The 22,038-nt window shown below is 42.8% G+C and overlaps 1 long non-coding RNA gene across 1 annotated transcript; it reads right to left on the bottom strand.

The window, feature by feature from the left end:
* Positions 1-2,010: 2,010 nt before the first annotated feature.
* LOC108407364 (uncharacterized) lies at positions 2,011-21,876 on the bottom strand. The gene is made up of 3 exons (XR_005057243.2): positions 21,570-21,876; positions 21,298-21,343; positions 2,011-10,971 (listed from the first exon to the last, which is right to left on the bottom strand). It is a non-coding gene; the product is annotated as an uncharacterized lncRNA (long non-coding RNA).
* Positions 21,877-22,038: the final 162 nt, after the last annotated feature.

The raw sequence follows: 22,038 nt of genomic DNA, 5'->3' as shown, positions 1-22,038 counted from the left end.
TTTAGTAGCCTGTCCTTAACTTTGACCTTTGTCATTTTAATTATTATATGTCTTGGTGTTGTCTTCTTTGGGTCCCTTGTCTTGGGGGATCTGTCCACTTCCATGGCCTGAGAGACTATCTCCTTCCCCAGATTTTGGAAGTTTCAGCAATTATTTCTTCAAACACACTTTCTATCCCTTTTTCTCTCTTCTTCTTCTAGTACTCCTATAATACGCTTATTGTTCTGTTTGGATTGGTCACATGTTCTCTTAATATTCTTTCATTCCTAAAGATTCTTTTTTTCTCTATGTCTGGTTCTTTGTATTCCTGTTCTTTAATTTGTACTCCATTTACCATCTCCTCTACCTCATGTATTGTGCTTTTAAATATCTCCATTGTATGTTTCATTTCAGCCATTGTATTTCTCAAAGTGTCTATCTCTTCTTTAATTTGTCCCTTAGAACTTATTTTTCTGTAATGCCATTAGTATGCTTATAACTTCTTTTTTGAATTCTTTTCCTGAACGATTGGTGATTTCAGTTTTACTGAGCCCTCTTTCTGGTGTTTGAGGGATTTTGGTTTGAACAAGGTTCTTCTGCTTTTCATAATCTGTTTTCCATGAGCTATTCTCTTTTCCCTAACGTAGGCTGACTGGTGCAATCTTATTTCTCATCAGTGTTTTGTAATTAGGTGTATTTGCTGTATTTTTGTATTATATGTGGTTTTGGGAGGAGATTTCTGCCTCACTTGTCACACTGACATCTTTTTTCCCTGTATCATGTATTCTTTCTTATCTTTTTTAACTTTGGCACATCATTCACTGCATCTATAAGTCTTCTGTAGTTGATGTGCAAATTTAAGTCTAGGTACTAACCTGGGCAGAAGTCCTGTGACTTCACATGCTTAATAAACATTTTGCCTGACTGTCTCACTACCCAATTGAACAAATGAACTTCAGCTGGACAGACATGAAGTTCTAATTAGCACTCATCTCTGTTGCTGAAATCATCCAAAAGCCTTCTTTGACATCACAAGTTCCTTGCATTCCATGTACAGTTTCATGGCAGGCCATATTGATTATTCTGTCACAACAGTATTTGTGGCAATCAATTTCATTTCAATTTTATTTATCTATGTCAAATCTTTGTACTTTCTTCCCTGGTTTTCTGCAGTAGCTGTTTACCTAACTGAACTTCGTGTTTCTGGTCTCTCATCTCTGCCAAAATAAACTGGATCAGTGTCCCTTAAAATTTAACCTCCAATAGTAGGGTAAAAATGACAAAAGAAGAATAATTTGTAATATAAATATGTTCTGTGAAATACTTAGAATATACTTACACTAAAAAAATTTGTTGTTCATATGAAGCTCAGATTGGCTGGCTAACTTCATTTTCTCAATATGGGAACTCAATCTGGACACAATAAAATTAGTGTATCTATAGATCCCCATTTTAAGTAATTAAAAAATGTGGCTGATCATAATGATTAAGGTAACAAAAAACTTGTAATTGTTTAAAAATTATTAGTAGTAATAGTAACTATTTAATATGGGTAAACTGAAAACCTGAAAATGGTCAGGGTTCACAACTGACTTCTTAATTTTCATTTCTACTGAAATTAGAAAAGCTGAAATCATTGTAAGTTTGGTATATATCAAAATGAGTGTTTGATGGCTATCAGATAATTCTGAATAATTGGATCTAACATGGGCCAAGCATCAGGAAGAATTTCTAATTGAAGACAGTTTTGAATAGCTTGTCAGATCCTAAGAAGAGCATATAGTAAATTCAAAGTTGAATGTTTCAGCTTGGGAGAGAGCAGGAGGTATATTCAGTTGCATGGGTTATATTAGGCTCTGAAACGCATTTTCTTGACATTCAGCTACAACATTTGGATGTGTTTAAAATATCTTAAGTAGTGTTTCATTCATTTTTTTCCTCTGATGAAGAAAGAAAATTATGTACTGGGAAATAAACCTCTGACAGTCAAAGCATTTGCATAAGAGTCTGTTTTTTTTTATTTTGGCATCATTAATCTACAATTACAGAAAGAATATAATGTTTACTAGGTTCCCCCCTTCACCAAGTACCCCAAACGTACCCCTTCACAGGCACTGTCCATCTGCATAGTAAGATGCTATAAAATCACTACTTGTCTTCTCTGTGTTGCACAGCACTCCTCGTGCCCCTGCACACTATACATGCTAATTGTAATGCCCTCTTTCTTTTTCCCTGCCCTTGCCACTCCCTTCCCACCCATCATCCCCAGTCCATTTCCCTTTGGTAACTATTAGTCCATTCTTGGGTTCTGTGGTTCTGCTGCTGTTTTGTTCCTTCAGTTTTCCTTTGTTCTTATACTCCACATATGAGTGAAATCATTTGGTACTTGTCTTTCTCTGCCTGGCTTATTTCACTGAGCATAATACCTTCTAGCTCCATCCAGGTTGTTGCAAATGGTTGTTGCAAAAATGTTTTTTTTCTTATGGCTGAGTAATATTCCATTGTGTATATGTACCACATCTTCTTTATCCATTCATTTACTGATGGACATTTAGGTTGCTTGCATATCTTGGCTATTGTAAATAGTGCAGCAATAAACATAGGGGTGCATTTGTCTTTTTCAAACTGTAGTGCTGCATTCTTAGGGTAAATTCCTAAAAGTGGAATTCCTGGGTCAAATGGTATTTCTATTTTGAGCATTCTGAGGAACCTCCATACTGCTTTCCACAATGGTTAAACTAATTTACATTCTCACCAGCAGTGTAGGAGGGTTCCCCTTTCTCCACACCCTCACCAACATTTGTTGTTGTTTGTCTTTTTGATGATGTTGATCCTTACTGGTGTGAGGTGATATCTCATTGTGGTTTTAATTTGCATTTCTCTGATGATTAGCAATGTGGAGCATCTTTTCTTCTGCCTGTTGGCCATCTGGATTTCTTCTTTAGAGAACTGTCTATTCGCTCCTCTGCCCATTTTTTAATTGGATTATTTGCTTTTTGTTTGTTGAGGCGTGTGAGCTCTTTATATATTTTGGATGTCAATCCTTTATTGGATCTGTCATTTATGAATATATTCTCCCATACTGTAGGATACCTTTTTCTTCTATTGATGGTGTCCTTTAGTGTACAGAAGCTTTTTAGCTTGATATAGTCCCGCTTGTTCATTTTTGCCTTTGTTTCCCTTGCCTGGGGAGATCTGTTCATGAAGAAGTCACTCATGTTTATATCCATGAGATTTTTGCCTGTTTTTTTCTAAGAGTTTTATGGTTTCATGACTTACATTCAGGTCTTTAATCCATTTGGAGTTTACTTTTGTGTATGGGGTTAGACAGTGATCCAGTTTCACTCTCTTACGTGTAGCTGTCCAGTTTTGCCAGCACCATCTGTTGAAGAGACTGTCCTTTCCCCATTGTATGTCCATGGCTCCTTTATCATATATTAATTGGCCATATATGTTTGGGTTAATGTCTGGAGTCTCTAATCTGTTCCACTGGTCTGTGGCTCTGTTCTTGTGCCAGTACCAAATTGTCTTGATTACTGTGGCTTTGTAGTAGAGCTTGAAGTTGGGGAGTGAGATCCCCCCACCACTTTATTCTTCCTTCTCAGGATTGCTTTGGCTATTTGGGGTCTTTGGCAGTTCCATATAAATTTTTGAACGATTTGTTCCAGTTCATTAAAGAATACTGTTGGTAATTTGATAGGGATTGCTTCGAATCTGTATATTGCTTAGGGCAGTATGGCCATTTTGACGATATTGATTCTTCCCAGCCAGGAGCATGGGATGAGTTTCCATTTGTTAGTGACTTCTTTAATTTCTCTTAAGAGTGTCTTGAAGTTTTCATGGTATAGGTCTTTCACTTCCTTGTTTAGGTTTATTCCTAGGTATTTTATTCTTTTTGATGCTATTGTGAATGGAATTGTTTTCCTGATTTCTCTTTCTATTAGTTCATTGTTAGTGTATAGGAAAGCTACAGATTTCTGTTTGTTAATATTGTATCCTGTAACTTTGCTGAATTCTGATACCAGTTCCAGTAGTTTTGGAGTGGAGTCTTTACGGTTTTTTATGTACAATATCCTGTCATCTGCAAATAGTGACAGTTTGACTTCTTCTTTACCAATCTGGATTCTTTGTATTTCTTTGTTTTGTCTGATTGCTGTGGCTAGGACCTCCAGTACTACGTTGAATAACAGTGGGGAGAGTGGGCATCCCTGTCTTGTCCCCGATCTCAGAGGAAAAGGTTTCAGCCTCTTGCTGTTCAGTATGATGTTAGCTGTGGGTTTATCATATATGGCCTTTATTATGTTGAGGTACTTCCCCTCTATACCCATTTTGTTGAGAGTTTTTATCATGAATGGATGTTGAATTTTGTAGAATGCTTTTTCAGCATCTATGTAGATGATCATGTGGTTTTTGTCCTTCTTTTTGTTGATGTGGTGGATGATGCTGATGGATTTTTTAATGTTGTACCATCCTTGCATCCCTGGAATGAATCCCACTTGGTCATGGTGTATGATCCTTTTGATGTATTTTTGAATTCAGTTTGCTAATATTTTGTTGAGTATTTTTGCATCTACATTCATCAGGGATATTGGTCTGTAGTTTTATTTTTTGTTGGGGTCTTTGCCTGTTTTTGATATTAGTGTAATGTTGGCTTCATAGAATGAGTTTGGGAGTATTCCCTCCTCTTCTATTTTTGGAAAACTTTAAGGAGAATGGGTATTATGTCTTCTCTGTATGTCTGATAAAATTCCCCGGTAAATCCATCTGGCCAGGGGGTTTTGTTCTTTGGTAGTTTTTTGATTACCACTTCAATTTTGTTGCTGGTAATTTGTCTGTTTAGATTTTCGGTTTCTTTCTGGGTCAGTCTTGGAAGGTTGTACTTTTCTAGGAAGTTGTCCATTTCTCCTAGGTTTTTCAGCTTGTTAGCATATAGGTTTTCATAGTGTTCTCTAATAATTCTTTGTATTTCTGTGGGGTCCGTCATAATTTTTCCTTTCTCATTTCCCATTCTGTTGATGTGTGTTGTTTCTCTTTTTCTCTTAATAAGTCTGGCTAGAGGCTTATCTATTTTGTTTATTTTCTCGAAGATCCAGCTCTTGGTTTCATTGATTTTTTCTATTGTTTTATTCTTCTCAATTTCATTTATTTCTTCTCTGATCTTTATTATGTCCCTCCGTCTCCTGACCTTAGGCCTCATTTGTTCTTCTTTTTCCAATTTTGATAATTGTGACATTAGAGTATTCATTTGGGATTGTTCTTCCTTCTTTAAATATGCCTGGATTGCTATACACTTTCCTCTTAAGACTGCTTTTGTTGCATCCCACAGAAGTTGTGGTTTTGTGTTGTTGTTGTCATTTGTTTCCATATATTGCTGGATCTCCATTTTAATTTGGTCGTTGATCCATTGATTATTTAGGAGCATGTTGTTAAGGCTTCATGTGTTTGTGAGCCTTTTTGCTTTCTTTGTACAATTTATTTCTAGTTTTATACCTTTGTGTTCTGAAAAGTTGGTTGGTAGGATTTCAATCTTTTGGAATTTACTGAAGCTCTTTTTGTGGCCTAGTATGTGGTCCACTCTGGAGAATGTTCCATGTGCACTTGAGAAGAATGTGCATCCTGTTGCTTTTGGATGTAGAGTTCTATGGATGTCTATTAGGTCCATCTGTTCTAGTGTGTTGTTCAGTGCCTCTGTGTCCTTACTTATTTCCTGTCTTTTGGATCTGTGCTTTGGAGTGAGTGGTGTTTTAAAGTGTCCCAAAATGAATGCATTGCATTCTATTTCCTCCTTTAATTTTGTTAGTATTTGTTTCACATATATTGGTGCTCCTTTATTGGGTGCATATATATTCATAATGGTTATATCCTCTTGTTGGACTGTGCCCTTTATCATTATGTAATGTCCTTCTTTACCTCTTGTTACTTTAGTTTGAATTCTATTTTGTCTGATAGTAGTATTGCAATGCCTGCTTTTTTCTCTCTGTTGTTTGCATGGAATATCTTTCTCTATTCCTTGACTTTTAATCTGTGCATGTCTTTGGGTTTGAGGTGAGTCTCTTGTAAGCAGCATATAGATGGGTCTTGATTTTTTATCCATTGTATTACTCTGTGTCTTTTGATTGGTGCATTCCATCCATTTACATTTAGGGTGATAATTGAAAGATATGTACGTATTGCCATTGCAGGCTTTAGATTCGTGGTTACCAAATGTTCATGGTTAGCTTGCTTACTACCTTACTGTGTGAGTTAACTCACTTATTGAGCTGTTATAAACACAGTCTGATGATTATTTCTTTTGCTTCTTTTTCCTCCTCCTCTAATCTTCATATGTTGGGTGTTTTGTTCTGTGCTCTTTTTAGGAGTGCTCCCATCTAGAGCAGTCCATCTAAGATACCCTATATACGTGGTTTGTGGGAGGCAAATTCCCTCAACTTTTGCTTGTCTGGGAATTGTTTAATCCCTCCTTCATATTAAAATGATAATCTTGCTGTATACAGTATCCTTGGTTCAAGGCCCTTCTGTTTCATTGCATTCAGTATATCATGGAATTCTCTTCTGGCCTGTAAGGTTTCTGTTGAGAAGTTTGATCATAGCCTGATGGGTTTTCCTTTGTAGGTGGCCTTTTTTCTCTCTTTGGCTCTATTTAATACCCTGCCTTTTTCCTTGATCTTTGCTATTTTAATTATTATGTGTCTTGGTGTTGTCCTCTTTGGGTCCCATCTCTCAGGATTTCTGTGTTCCTCTGTAGTCTGAGGATCTACTTCCTTCCCCAGTTTGGGGAAGTTCTCAGCAATTATTTCTTCAAAGACACTTTCTATCTCTTTTTCTCTCTCTTATTCCTCTGGTACCCGTATAATGCGGATATTGTTCCTTTTGGATTGGTCACACAGTTCTCTTAATATTGTTTTATTCCTGGAGTTACTTTTATCTCTCTCTGCATCAGATTCTATGCATTCCTGTTCTCTGGTTTCTATTCCATCAATGGCCTCTTGCACCTTATCCATTCTGCTTATAAATCCTTCCAGAGTTTATTTCACTTTTGTAGTCTCCCTCCGCATGTGTTTAATCTCTCTCCAGACATCTGTAATCTCCCTCTGGACTTCATCCCTTCGCTCTTGCATATTTCTCTGCAGCTCTGTCAGCATGTTTATGATTTTTATTTTGAATTCTTTTTCAGGGAGACTGGTTATGTCTGACTCTGCAGATCCTTTCTCAGGTGTTGTTTGAACTATCTTGTACTTGACTAAATTATTTTGCCTTTTCATGGTGATAGCGGTGGCTGTAGTCAGGTTGTGGGTGTGTCAGCTGGGATAGGAAAGTCCTTTCCTGCTTGCTTGATGCCTTGCCCTTCTCTGTTGCCTGTGATAGTTACCTGCACTCCTGGAGCAGCCACCGGGTTTGTCCCCTAAGGTGCTGTTGGTGGTGTCTCCGTCAGAGCAGCATGGAGCCCTGCAGGGAGTGGCAGGCATGCCAGGTGCACTCCTCCATGCTAGCAGCACCCCTGCCGGGCAGGTGTGTGACAGCAGTGGCCTTTGGGGCTGGCTTGGGTGGCTGTGCTTTGGGCTGGAATTCCAGTTGGCTGCTGGGAGCATGCCTGCTCCCTTTGGCTTTGTTGCAGGTGCACGTGGGGCTCTCCCGTGCGGGCCTCTACTGGCCTCCTCTGGCTTCACTGCCTCCAGTGCACATGAGCTGCGCCTGTGCTGTTCGTTCTCGCCACTGCGGGCTTGCACAAGCATCTCTTGGTCCTGTCTGGTGCCGCTGGCGCAAGGATCTGCTCACGGTCCCTTCCGGTGTTGCCGTTCCCAGCACATGCTGCCACTCTCCCGCTACTGGGCCAGTGTGTAGGGGTCTGCACCAGTTGGAGGAACGACTGGCAGGCTGCTCAGTGCCATGAGGGGCTTCAGAGCTGCACTGCCTCCCAGGGGTTTAGGGCTCCTAAGTTTCCTCTTGATTCCCAGCTGCTGGCTATGTGTACCACGACAACTTCGTCCAGCTATGGGGTCCCTGTCTCTTTAAGACTTGCAGAAAGCACTCATTTTTCTTTTGTCTCAGGGGCACCAGTTGCGAGGACCTGCCCACAGGTTTTGCTTTTCCGTTTCTCTAATATCCAGCACCCCATGCACCTTGTGTCTGCATTCCGGGTGCAGGTTTCTAAATCTGGTTGTTTAGCAGTCCTGGGCTTTCACTCCCTCCCCATTCCAACTCCTTTCTTCCCACCAGGTTTTGGAGTGGGGGAGCGTTCATGTCCCACCTGGCCATGGCTTGTATCTTATCCCCTTTGTGTGATGTTGAGTTCTCACAGATGTAGATGTATCCTGGCTGTTGTACTGCGTCCACTGGTGTCTCTTTTAGTAATAGTTGTATTTATTGCATTTTCATAAATATATATGTTTTGGGGAGATTTCCTCTGAACTACTCACGCTGCCATCTTCCCATGATCCAACAGTCTGTTTTTCTTACAAAATCCTGATACTTTGTTCTTTAGATAAAAAACCATGACATTTAGAACTTGAAGTAATAATTTAGGGTTAACAAAACTAATGAACATATTGCTCAGTTCAGCCATTTGAGGAAGCCTGCTTGAAAAATATATAAATGACTTTGTAGAATTATCTGTGTAATAAAGAAGGGATTTTTAACCTAGCCTTTATTAAAAAACTTGTGAGAGCATCTCCCTCATCATTGACCTCTGTACTTCATTGTGGAAAAAGCAGTCTTCTTATATTTGCCTATTTTGTCTTAAAGATTATGTTTGCTGGTGGCTATTTTACTATGTAAATTTGCACTAATTTGTTCTATGTTGAATCAGAGGAGAATTACTGTTTGGCTACCAACTTTTCTCTGAATAAAACAGAAAGTAGACTGAAATTTTCTTTATTGCAGGAATAATATCCGTTTTGTACTCAAAGATCCAACTCCATGTTTTAATCCTGATAACTTTCAGAATTTCTTCTACGTAACAATGTATTTTTTTAATGAAAAATTTTCTAAATGAAAATGTCTTCTTTCATAACTTTTTTAAAAATGATAAAACAAATAGGAAATTTCTGTGCATTTTTCCTATGGAACATATATTCACATGGTGTGAAATGATTAATGTTCTATGTACACCAGTGGTGTCCACTCATAAGGTAAACATTTGTTATTAAGTACAGGGCTGATATTGCCCTTTCATGTTGTATAGCATGATTCTGTGTCATATCTGATTAGAAATTTTTTGGCAATAGCTGATTATACATTTTCTAGGTAAAACATTTATTAATTTTGTAGCTAGTTCTACAAACATTTCTGAAACAAAATGACTTTTACCAATTTTTTAATGAGGAATGTAACTTGATCTTTTTTATCCATAAATTCATCCCTTTCATATTTGAAAACATTATTTTGCATTTATTCTGGAAGAATGTTTTATTTGGCATTAAGGTTATTGTACTTGGCTCAAAAATAACTTGAAATCTTTGATGGCTTTCTGAGCCACTGTTTAAAATTTTTTTCTTACAGGTATAGTGGGCAAGAGACACATGGATCTCTGGCCCAATCAAATATGATATTCAGATATTCTTAATTGTATTCCCTATTTATGTTTTTATTTATTTATTTCTGCTTGGATGAACTTGCCACATTTAAAGGCACATAATTTACATCCTATATCTGCATGGTAGTCTTGTTTAATAACTAGCTACTGTAAGGTTGAAAGCACTGGGGAGATGGGTGAGCACGTCAGACACTGATGATGTGCCAAAGTCCCCGGCTAGTGCCCCCTCCCAACCTGAAAAAATGTGCCTTAGGCTAGCCAATCCTCGCACCGCTGTAAATCTAAGCTCGGCCTCCCCTTACCTTCTTTAAAAACTTGCTGCCTGCCCTGCTGAGTGTGACTTCCCTGGCCTGTGATAGCCAGATGGGGGAATATCACCGAGGAATTGCACTCAAATAAACTGCCTGGTCCTTTGTTGCCTCTCATCTCCTCCTTATTTCGGCTAGAAATTATCTTACATTTGGTGCTGAAACCCAGGAAGGAGCGTGATCATGGGGTCCCGACTGGCCACCTGTGGCCCTGTCCCCTCCTTCCCTGACCCAGGACCTCAGCCTGCTCTCTACTGCATGGACTATTTTTGGGTGAGTCCCTCAGTTTCCCCAGTCTGCTTCCCTTCCTAACTCCATTTCACCTGGTCCATTAGAAATTGTACGTATATCCAGGTGGGGGCATCTGGCCTGCCCTCTGCAGGCATTCGGCCCACCCCTGGCCCTGCGGTGTGGAAGACGTCCCTCACCCAGGCTCCCAGGCCGTCTCCCCTGACTTGGCACACTTTGGACGCTGGGCACTCCTCTCAGCAGGATTAGTTGAGAAGCGGTGCAGACATGGGGAACCAGCCCTCAAAAGCAGAGGCTCAGACCCCATTGCAGTGTCTGATTTCGAATTTGGCTACTCTATATTTGTCCCAGGATGTTGACAAACGGAAGCTAGTCTTTCTTTGCTCTGAGGCCGGGCCTCAGTATCCCTTGGACAATCAATCTCACTTGCCCCCTGAGGGAACTTTCAGTTTTGGCCTCCTCATCAACTTCATTATTGCCACTGGAGCAGGGAGTAGAGCAAAATCCCACATGTGCAGGCTTTTTGGACTTCGCGCTCCAGCCCAGACCTTTATGTTGTGTTCAATGACTCAGGTTCTCCTGGCCTGATCTCCAGTTAAAGATTGTCAGCCTCTTACTCTGCCCAGTCCTTCTTCCTTTTCAGATCTGCCAGAAGACCTCTGTCACCCACATCCCTCAGCTTGCAATCCCCTCCCCCTCTCTCCACCACCATCTTTAAGTCCTTTGTCTTCACAAATGTCTCCGCCATCTTAAAGTCCTACATTCTCAACCATGCCGTTGTCCTGCTCTCCTCTTTCGGTGGCTGCACCACCCCTTCCCCATCTCCTTCCGCCTTCACCGCCCTCTTCCCCCACCAGGACATGCTCCTCACACCCTCTGGTTCCAGAAGCCACGGACAGGAAGCTGAGGAAAGAGAAAGCAATTAGATATCAGTGACTCAAGTCTTTATATCAGTTTGTCTGTCTGTGTATATATTTTTGTGTAAGAAGTGTTGCTGACTGTAGTTGTTGTGTCTCAGTTTGTATGTTTGTGTGTCTAGGTGTATGGATGAAAAATATTTTCCTACCTCTGGATGGTATTAATAAAAATTGATTTAAAAACAAGTGCTTGTGAAAATTGGGCATTCTAAAACTTCCAGAAAATCTGATTAAAAATGTTAAGCATTAATGTTAATTTGGGTTTAGCTGAGGTGGGCATGTCCTTGTGGTTATCAGCTGTCTAAGTTTACCTTAGGTCATTTAAGTTGATGTTATCTGCTAAATCTTTAAAGAATAAAATGCTTAAAGGCTTAGCTTTGTCTAATCAGTAAAGGTCTTGTAAGTAATCTAGCATAGTTGTTATGAATGAGTGAACTAAATAAGTGTGGCAAGTGAACATCTTTTTAATTGTGTGTTACAGTGTGTATACCTATCTACAGCCTAGAAATCTTTGTAGTAACCTAAAACCTTAAAATTTTGCAAAGTTAAAAAAGATATACTTTGTGATTAGTGAGAGATTGTGTTGTAAAGCTCATGGTTAACAGAAATTATAAAATATTCAAAAATTTGTCAATCCAAAGAATGCTACTGTAACAGTTTATAATAGCCTACTTCTCAGTGTTCACTAAAATTAAGTTACCTAATAGTTTTAAGTTCTAATTAAAACTACTTAAAGTAATAAGGAAAACATTTCTGCATGCTAAAGAATGTGTCTTTTGATAAAAGAAAGTAACTTTGTTCTAAAGTACAGCTGTTTATTTTGAGAGAGAAATCTACATGTAAAAAGGTTGTAGAAAGTTTGTGGAAGAATTTAATATGGTCATTGAAGGGCCCCCACCAGTAAGATGGCAAACTTCCGGCTTCTCTTCGGGGTCCTCAGCTCCCGCCGGCGCCACCTGAAGCCCAATCACCTCTTGCCACCCTCCCAATCCCAGCACCTAGCCAACAGCCAACAGCCCCATAGAAGTAACACCACAATCACCCTATGCGCCTTCCCATATAACCCAGCACCTTTCCCTAATAAAGCGGAACTCTCCGGTGAATTGCTGCTATGTGTCGCTCCTTTCCTTTCATTGGTGCCGAAACCCAGGAGACGGGACACCCCAACTGGGCCCCGTCTTCCCCCTGACACCAGCAGCAGCTTGCCCTCGTCCTCTTTTTCCAGCGCTGGCTCATCACACTCACCACTCCTCTCTGGCCTTTAGGTAAGTTTTCCCCCCGGAGTGGGCCACTCTTCCCCGAGCTATCGCAGTGCCATTGACCGTGATTGTCCGGCAAGGCCCTGATGCTCGGGGATGAGGAGGGAACACTCCCCGCCTCAGGCGTTCACGGCTGCGGCGGACCCTCAGGCCCCTCCTCCAACAGCCATAAATCCCCGCCTTAAGCCTTTACGGCTGCGGCGGATGCTCAGGCCCCTCCTCTGACAGCCATAAATCCCCGCCTCAGGCCTTCACGGCTGCGGCAGACTCTCAGGCACCCCCCTCCAACAGCCATAAACGAGGTGACTCCTTTGCGGATGAGAACGCTCCCTTCCCCCTCCTCCTCCTTCTGCTCCGTCCACCGAAAACTCCTAGTGCTAGGTACCTTGAGACTCCGGCACTCTGCCTTCTCAGGGAAGTCTGGGTGACGACCCACACTTCCTAAGAAATTCCGACTCGTATACGAGTTTCCGCAGACCAGCAAGGATCATCGGGGACGCCCTTTGTCTCCTTGCGGTCTGCTTCCGGTCCGAGGATCTCTGTTTGTCTTCCCCTGTTTGTCTCCTTCTCTGTCCTTTAGCCATGGGAGCCTCCTCATCCCTCCCTGAAAGTTCACCTCTTGAATGCATGCTTAAGCATCTGGCTACCCTCTCCCTGACGCCTGATATAAAACCAAAACTTCCCCGTAAATATTGCTCCCAAGATTGGCCGACATACCCCCTAGACAATAACAACCAATGGCCCGCAGGGGGAACTCTTGATCCTAACATCACTCACGATCTTTTTAACTACTGCCAGCACCTGAAAAAATGGAAGGAGATTCCCTATATGGAAGCTTTCCGCCTCCTCCTCTCCCCGCCCCCTCCCAAGTTCTCCTAGCCTGCAAGCCCCCGCCCCCGCAGAAGCCTCCCGTTCACTCCCTTCCCCTTCTTCTCCTACAATAGCCCTTCTCCCTTCCCTCCCCACCATCTCCTCCCCCATCTCACCTCCTCTGCCTTTGTCCCCCACAGATTAAGCCTGAGCCTTTCAACCCCCCCTTTAACTAGGTCCCGGGGGCCTCCTCCGTCTTTGCCCTCATCACCTATTTCTCCCCTGTTAGGGACCGCCTTTGTCTTCTCACATGTTTGTAGGGAGAATGGGAAAGCACCTTCCCCCATGTCTGAACGCAGCATGGGAAAGCACAAGCTAGAGAACAACCAGTGCAGTCCTTGGAAGTTACATGTGGGTCTGATTCTATCTTTCTTTATTTTCTTTGCCCCCCTTCTGCACTTCAGGACCTGCTTGAATAGGCGCAGCTAGACCACGTCACTCCCCCACAGACTGAGCCAGAACCCTTCAGTCCCCCTCAGACTTGGTCCTGAGAGCCTGCCAAAATTATCTCCCACCTTCTGGAGGAAGCAGGATCCAAAGGCATTTAGGAGATTTAGCCCAACTAGAGGAATGCCTAAGTTCCTTTTCCACTGATCCCACGACATACATCAGGGAGTTTCAATGGACCCTCCGGTCTTACAGCCTCACGCATCATGACATTTTCATGCTCCTAGCCAATACTCTCCTCCCTGAAGAGCGTAGATGAGTTTGGGACTTCACCCAAATGCACGCTACCGAAACCCACAGGACTGACCCCACCTATCCCCCTAGCCCCACTGCTGTCCCCGAACAAGACCCACACTGGAATTATAACACCGCCATAGGTCTCCGCTCTCGAGATATTTTTGCCTCCTGCTTAATAGCAGGTCTGAAAAAGGCAGCTCGTAAAGTAGTCAATTTTCAAAAGCTCCAAGACATAATTCAAAAGAGAGATGAAACGCCCTCTGAGGTCTTAGACAGACTCACTCAAGCCCTATTACAGTATACCAGCCTAGACCCAGAAACACCTGAAGGAAGACATGTCCTTATGACATACTTCCTAGCTCAAAGCTACCCCGACATTAAAGCTAAACTCAAAAAGTTAGAACAGGGCCCCACTACCCCACAGACTGAGATCCTAACAGTGGCCTTTAAAGTCTTCCATAACCGGGAGGAGGAGAAAGAACGCCGTAAACAAAAGGCTGATCAGGCCAATTTCCAGATGTTGGCCCAGCTGATAAAACCACAACCTGGGCGCCCCTCTACAAACAAGCCCCCCCAAGAGCTTGTTTCAAGTGCGGAAAAGAGGGACATTGGTCAAGGGCGTGCCCCTCCCCCAGATCTCCTACCACCCCATGCCCCAGATGCCACAAAATGGGCCACTGGGGGTCTGATTGCCCAACCACCCGAAGGGGAGGCTGAACGAACAACCCCCATCCTAAGCCCACTGTAGTGGGGCTGGCAGAAGAAGATTGACGGGACCCGGGGGCTTCTCGCCCGACCATTTCCATCACCAAACAGGAGCCCAGGGTTACTTTAATAGTAGACGGTTGCACCATCTCCTTCCTCCTAGATACAGGAGCCACCTTCTCAGTCTTGCGAGAATACCGGGGCCCTACCACGCCTGCCATTACTCCTATAGTCGGGGTAGGAGGTTAACAGATTTTCCCATTAAAATTCCCCCCCCTTTTTATGCACAATCCAAGACAATCCCATACCTTTCTCCCACTCCTTCCTGGTTATGCCCCAGTGTCCCATCCCTTTACTAGGATGGGACATCCTTTCTCTCCTCCACGTTTCCATAACTATATCCACTCCCACAGCCCCCAGTACTTCCTTTCTGATGGCCCTCATAGCCGATGACCCCCCTCTACCCAATGAAAGCTCCAGTTTCGCCCTCATACACCCTGTAAATCCCAAAGTTTGGGACATTACAAGCCCCCCCGTGGCTCTATGTCCTCCTGCCTCTATCAAATTATGTGACCCCTCTCAGTATATCTGTCAGGCCCAATACCCCCTAACCACTTCAGCCCTCATAGGCCTCCAACCCATCATTCAAGATCTCTTAAACAAAAGTTACCTCAGACCCACTCACTCCCCATTTAATACCCCCATATTAGCTATTAAAAAAAACCCAACAGATCTTTCCACCTTGTCCAAAACCTTCGCCTCATCAACATGGCCGTTGTCCCTATCCATCCCTTAGTTCCAAATCCATACAGCCTTTTATCGCAGATCCCTGCCTCAGCATCCCACTTCTCAGTCCTAAATCTCAAGGACCCATTTTTCTATCCCTCTAGACCCCTGAACCTGGACGGACCCATACACAAGACATTCTGAACAACTCACTTGGACAGTTTTGCCACAAAGCTTTTGAGATAGTCCCCATATTTTTAGACAGGTCCTAGCTCAGGACCTCAAACAGTTTCATCATGATCACTCCAAGTCCACCTTATTACAATACATGGACGATCTTCTACTCTGCAGTCCCTCGTGGGAACAGTCTCAACTTGACACTGCCTCCCTTCTTAACCTTCTAGCTTCCAGAAGTTAGTATCCCCTGTCAAAGCTCAAATCTCTTCCCCTCCTGTCACTTACCTCAGATACCTTCTATCTCAACAAAGAAAGTCCATTGCCTTAGACAGAGAATGGCTCCTCTCTGACCTGCCCATTCCCAAAACCAAGACAGAAATCCTTTCCTTTCTAGGCCCTTTCTAAGCCTGGAGAACGTAGATCCCTAACTTCTCCCTGCTCACTGTTGGCAAGACCCCTATACGACCTCAGCAAGAGCCCCCCCCCTAAAAAACCATTATCCTCCTCACCCCGACACTCCTTCATTAAGCTCTGTCAAGCCCTTGTAGAAGCCCCAGCTCTCCATCTTCCTGATTTGTCGAAGCCCTTCTCATTATACATTCATGAGAGGTCCAGTCAAGCTCTAGGAGTCCTAAGCCAATATTATGGCCCATCCTTTGCCCCAGTAGCTTCTCTCTCCAAGCAATTAGACCCCACAGTTCGGGGATAGGCCCCCTGCCTACGAGCATTAGCCGCTAGACAGCTCTTGCAGAAGGTAGCTCATAAACTGACATTCAGGGCGCCCCTTACCATTCTGTCCCCACATCACCTAAAAGATCTCTTAACCTACAAAAGTTTACAAACTCTCCCTCCCTCCAGACTCCTGACCTTACTGTCCTCTTTCGTCCAAAATCCCGTTCACCCCCTTTGCCATCCATACCCGAATCATGACTTTTTCCTCCTTTACTGCTCTCTTGCTTTTTTCCTCATTCCTATTGTCTTCCCCACCACCCCAGCCTCCTTTGTATGGCGATTCAAAGTCAGAGAGACTTACACACAGCATCAAACAAAAGTTACTGCCCTCATTGCCACAGCAGACTGCCCTCTGAAAAACTGCTCTGAGCCTTTTTTACTTCCACTTTCCTCCCTCCACTGAAGTATTCACTAGCAGCTACCCTTATTCTCCCTACCTCTGCTTCCTCTATAACCAAAAACAAGCCTATTGCAGGTGATAGCCAGACACCTGCAGGAGATGTCCCTACTGGTCTTGCAGCATTCACTACATGAGTAACTTCCAGTACCCACAGTATTACTCCTCCAACTGTTTTATGAAATATCCCAATGGCTCATTCTCCTTATCAATCCCAGATCCCTGGGACTCTCAATGGGCCGCCAGAGTCACAGCCTCAGTTTACTATGGGGGGGTCCTCGACCCCCCACGGTACCCTTCATATCTCTCAAAAGTATGTTCCCTCTCATTCCCAGATCTCTCAAGTTGCATCAGATAGCAGACATTCCGAAAAAGTCATTATCCAAACTCTTGACGGCGCCTCTTCATCTTCTTCTCCCCGCCCCTCTTCTCATTTCTCCTACTCTTCATTACAGCTCATTCAGGACACCACCATCTTTCTCAACCACACCCTTAACACCGCCAATTGTTTCTTGTGTGCATCACTACAGTGCCCACTGCTGGCTGCCGTGCCCCTTAATATTTCCAACTACTCCTTCCATGCAGAAAGACAACCCCTCTGCCCTCTGGCAGGCATACCCCTATGGGAACCAGAATACGCAGATAATCTCACCATCCACCACTGTGTAGGCCCAACTCCACCTCCCTCCAGTGCACTTCACTGCCTCTCTATCTATACCCCTACCTCCGGCTCTAAGACTTTTACGCAACTGGGACACTTCTTTTGGTGTAATGGCAGTCTTTTCAACTCACTGCCTCTCAACTCCGATACACCCTGCATTCTCGTCACCCTAATCCCACAGTTAACACTTTACAGCATGGCAGAATTTCTTGAGCTCCAACCTCCCTTTCCCTCTCGCACAAAAAGAGCTGCTTTCCTTCCCATCATGGTCAGTAGCTCTTTGATCACCTCAGTCATTGGGGCAGGGTTTTCGGGAGAAGCCTTGGGTCACTCTCTATAGGCAGTTAGAGATCTCAACGCCAAACTTGAGGGAGCCCTGACATCCACTGCCGATTCTCTAGCCTCTCTCCAAAGACAGGTCACTTCACTAGCTAAAGTCACCCTTCAAAACCGGCGGGCCCTCGATCTGCTTACAGCCGAGAAGGGCGGCACCTGCGTCTTCCTCTGGGAAGAGTGCTGCTATTCCGGCATTGTAGAAACTAACATTACCTAACTCACCGACCTTGCCTCCAGCCTCCACTCTGCTTCCAATTCCAACCCATTCTCTTCAGTACTAACAAACCCCCTCCTCACCTAGCTCTGGCCCATTGCAGGCCCCATAATAATCATTCTTCTCGCCTGTCTCTTCTTATCCTGTATAATAAAGTTCATCAAATCCCAAGTCGGAAAAATCTCTAATCAAGCTTTCAACCAGCTTTTACTCAGGAACTACCAGCTTCTGGCCACAGAAGATCCCTCACCCTCAGGTGACCTCCTCACTACACGCTGAGATGGACCCCTCTCTCCACTGGAAACTGTTCCTGGAAACAATGGCCGCAGACGCCTGACTCCTGACACCCATATCCTCTTGGCACCATTGGAATCAACAGGTCCTCAACCTATGGTTACAAGGAACCTTCATTGATGTCCAAACCTGAAGAAGTCCACATCTACTCGTCCTTACTGCGGGGAGTCCTGTCAACCCTTTCCTCCCAATCCTCAAGCCCTCACTCCCTTCTCCGCCCCTGTTCAGCAGGAAGCAGCCAGAGAGTAAGCAACGTCCACAATCCCATAGAGGAGAAAGGGGGGAATGAAGGGCCCCCACCAGTAAGATGGCAAACTTCCGGCTTCTCTTCGGGGTCCTCGGTTCCCGCCGGCGCCACCTGAAGCCCAATCACCTCTTGCCCCCTCCCAATCCCAGCACCTAGCCAACAGCCACCAGCCCCGTAGAAGTAACACCACAATCACCCTATGCGCCTTCCTATATAACCCAGCACCTTTCCCTAATAAAGCGGAACTCTCCGGTGAATTGCTGCTATGTGTCGCTCCTTTCCTTTCAGTCATGCTATATAAAATTAAAGCAAATGAGTCTCAGTATAAAGTATACAGCAAAATTATAATTTTGTTTTCAGTTAAAAAGACAGTTTTCTTAACTGTTAGTCTGCTCTTAATATTGAAAGATTGCAAAAAGTTCTCTAATTGTTTTATCAAAGCAGTTTTTCATGCTTAAAATCTCAATGAGTTGTTGGAGTACTTAAAATGAGATCTTAATATTAAAAAGACTAAACGCTAAAGTTTGCTAACAACTGTGTAACCTTCTTTATTTGCCTTTGAGATATTTTGTTGCCATTCTGGTTAAATAGATAAGTATTGCTTTATAGCAACCTATAATCCTATTTAAGCAAGTGCCTTAAAACTTTTAAAAGTTTCCCAAAATCAAATTCAGAAAAGTACTTTCTACCTCTAGTTAACTCTGATATTTTCTAGAGGGCCCCTAGAACATGTCAGAGGAACTTTTTCTCATTAGAGAAAGTATTTGGGTAATTTAGCTTATTTATCTGATATATAATTATCTGCTTAATTACCTAGAAAGCACTGTCAAAAGAAATAATGCTAAACTTTGTTACTGAATGTTTTGTGTTACAGATATATCCGAATTTCCTTATGTCAACTGTCTTACAGTAAGCTCTCATCAGATCTTTAACCATTCTCATTTGTAAGTCTTTTATTATTTATAGTCACTGTTTTATTACTCTTAAGTTAGTAAAGAACTAGATTTCTGCAGAACAAGTATTAGTTACATAAGATTAAGTAAACTAAAGAAGACGATTTTGTGGCTTTTTGTTTCAAATGTTGCTGATAAAGTGTTTTAAGCTTTTTCTCTTAAGCTGACAACCGTTTAGTAAAGGACTGCCTTTATAAGCAGAATTGAAACTTTATCTTTCTCACTACCTGATCCCTCCATAATTTAAAAACTCTCAGTGACTTTTATATTTCATGGCAGTATGTTTATTTGTACAAGTTCAATAAGAATCTGCTTTCCTTGTAAGAAGACCAATTAAAAACACTAGTTATATTACTGAAGCTTTAACTGGAACGTCATACCTGAGAGACACGTGTGTAAACTCAGATATGAACAGACAACTTTAAGAAACTAAGATTGACTTTATAAAGCCAACAAAGCCCCTTGGAAGAACTGGACTGGTACCTTGCTTACAGGGTTCCCAGCAGCCTTACAGGTGAGTAAGGAAGATCACTTCCTGGCAGTGCAGGAACCTCAGGATGTCTTGGGGACCTCGAGAAGAGAGGAATTCACCCAAATCTACAGGTACTGCAGGGAAAACCTGATGGCAAGTCTGGTTTGGCTTTCTGGCCTCAAGAGGCGTTTAAAAGTTCAATCTGAAATTTCTTACAAAACGTTCCAGCAAAGCATATTTAAAAGAGCCTATGTAATCAATTGCTCTTCTTGCTGCACTTATGCAAATAATCAAGCCAACTGTTAATTATTTTCTTAATCTGGCTACTTCTAATAAAAATAAGGGTGATTTTAGAGAAAAATATTGTTTCAGTAATGCAGTCTTATCTATACTAAATCCTAATACTAGTCATTGAGATGTAAACTCGATCCAAAATTTTAGTTTCCCCATGATAAATGGCTATGATTCTCAATTAGACTCTTCATATTTCTAGTTCTCATATTCAGCCTTGCATTCTTAATCTCATCAAGTTTGCCCTTCCAGAATAGAAGCACCAACCTTCCAAAGCCCTCTCAACTGACCAGTGATAGAAACCTAGCTGCACCCTTTACTGCACCCCTGCTCAGCATGAAGCAGCTGGAGCAGTTGTCGCCCCTTTTCCCTAACAGCAGCTAAAGTCTCTATCTGTAGAGGGGAAAATGAGACAGGGACCAGAAGCTTAGACAGAATAAAGTGAAAGCCTCTGGAGAAAGCAAGGGAAGAAATTTGCAGTCAGAGCAATGTAACTACATGCTACAAAACTCCCCCTGCCCCACGACGCCCCTTGTCAGCCAGAAGTAGCCAGATCAAGTCGTCGCCCATTATGACCAAAAGGCTGGAATGTAAGGTTGAAGGCACTGGGGAGAAGGGTGAGCATGTCAGACACTGATGACGTGCCAAAGTCCCAGGCTGCTGCCCCCTCCCAACCTGAAAAAATGTGCCTTAGGCTAGCCAATCCTTGCACCGCTGTAAATCTAAGCTCTGCCTCACCCTACCTTCTTTAAAAATTCGCTGCCTGCCCTGCTGAGTGTGACTTCCCCGGCCTATGATAGCCAGACGGGAGTATATCACCCGGGAATTGCACTCAAATAAACTGCCTGGCCCTTTGTTGCCTCTCGTCACCTGCTTATTTCGCCTAGAATTTATCTTACAGCTACCATTATTACATAACTTGAAGTAGTGTACTTGTTACTCTCCTCATCAGTACTTCTTTTTATCACTATGCTTCGATGTATTTCTTTTGAGTGGATGGTTTTTTTTTTTTCTGGTGAATTGGAAATACAACAAAATGGTAATAAAGAAAAATTTAACTTTAACAAATGTAAATATACACAAATTATGTTAATATACTTTGGCTGAGATAAACTGTACTATTAAGTGAATGAGAGAAATGGATCAATGTAATGTTTGTTGTACACATACAACCTATAAAATGCAAAGATGCTCAATAGCATAATGGGATTTCTGTTAAAATTGTAACATGGGGATTGGTGCAACATGTTCCAAGGGTCAGTTTTTTCAGTTTGTTTCCCACACCACTACTTACTAGATGGGTGTCCCCCTGCTTAACCTCTTTGCTTCTGTTTTCTTATCTGCAAAATGGAAGTAATAATAGAATTTATTTTACTGTGTTGTTGTGAGAATTAAATGAGTAATTACATATGAACCACTTTGGACAGTGTCTGGCCCCTTAGTGCTCCATGTTTCCTATTATTAGAAAATAAACACAAGCAGTCCTTATCATTTCCCCACGACAGACTCTTCACTATGTCCATATCATTCATTGACCAAAGGAAATTATCCTGTTAATCAAAATACCTTCCTCATAGATTGTCTCCGGTTTTGGTTGTCCGTATCTGCCTTCCCAGACCGTAAGCACCGAGATCCTCTTACACTACCAGCTCCATAGCAGGCATTCAAAAATTAAGTTATTGAACTTTTTTCACCAAAGGTCCTTAAAAGAGAAAAAAACTCTAGGAAATATTATAAATCACCATTAAAAGTTTAAGCATAAGACCATCTAAAATAAAATTTAAAGAACAAATCGCCGGCAGAGTTGCCAAACGGACGAATCCAGCACCAAACGAAGCTTTTCAGTGAAATTGTTTTTTACAGACGTCACTCGATTACAGCCCTCTGACGAACGGGAGGCGGGATCAAGGAGCCAGCCGGACGTCTTCCTTGCCCTCCCTCCTCCTCCGGACCAGTTGGCGCGGGGGCCAGCCCAGCCTCTGGTCGATTTGGCCTTTCCATTGGTCAGTTTCCCCCAGGAGGCTGGCCGCGGGGG

Source organism: Manis javanica, chromosome 4 (assembly GCF_040802235.1).
Source record: "Manis javanica isolate MJ-LG chromosome 4, MJ_LKY, whole genome shotgun sequence".
Taxonomy (NCBI): Eukaryota; Metazoa; Chordata; class Mammalia; order Pholidota; family Manidae; genus Manis; species Manis javanica.
This window is presented reverse-complemented; position numbering and strand designations above follow the sequence as displayed.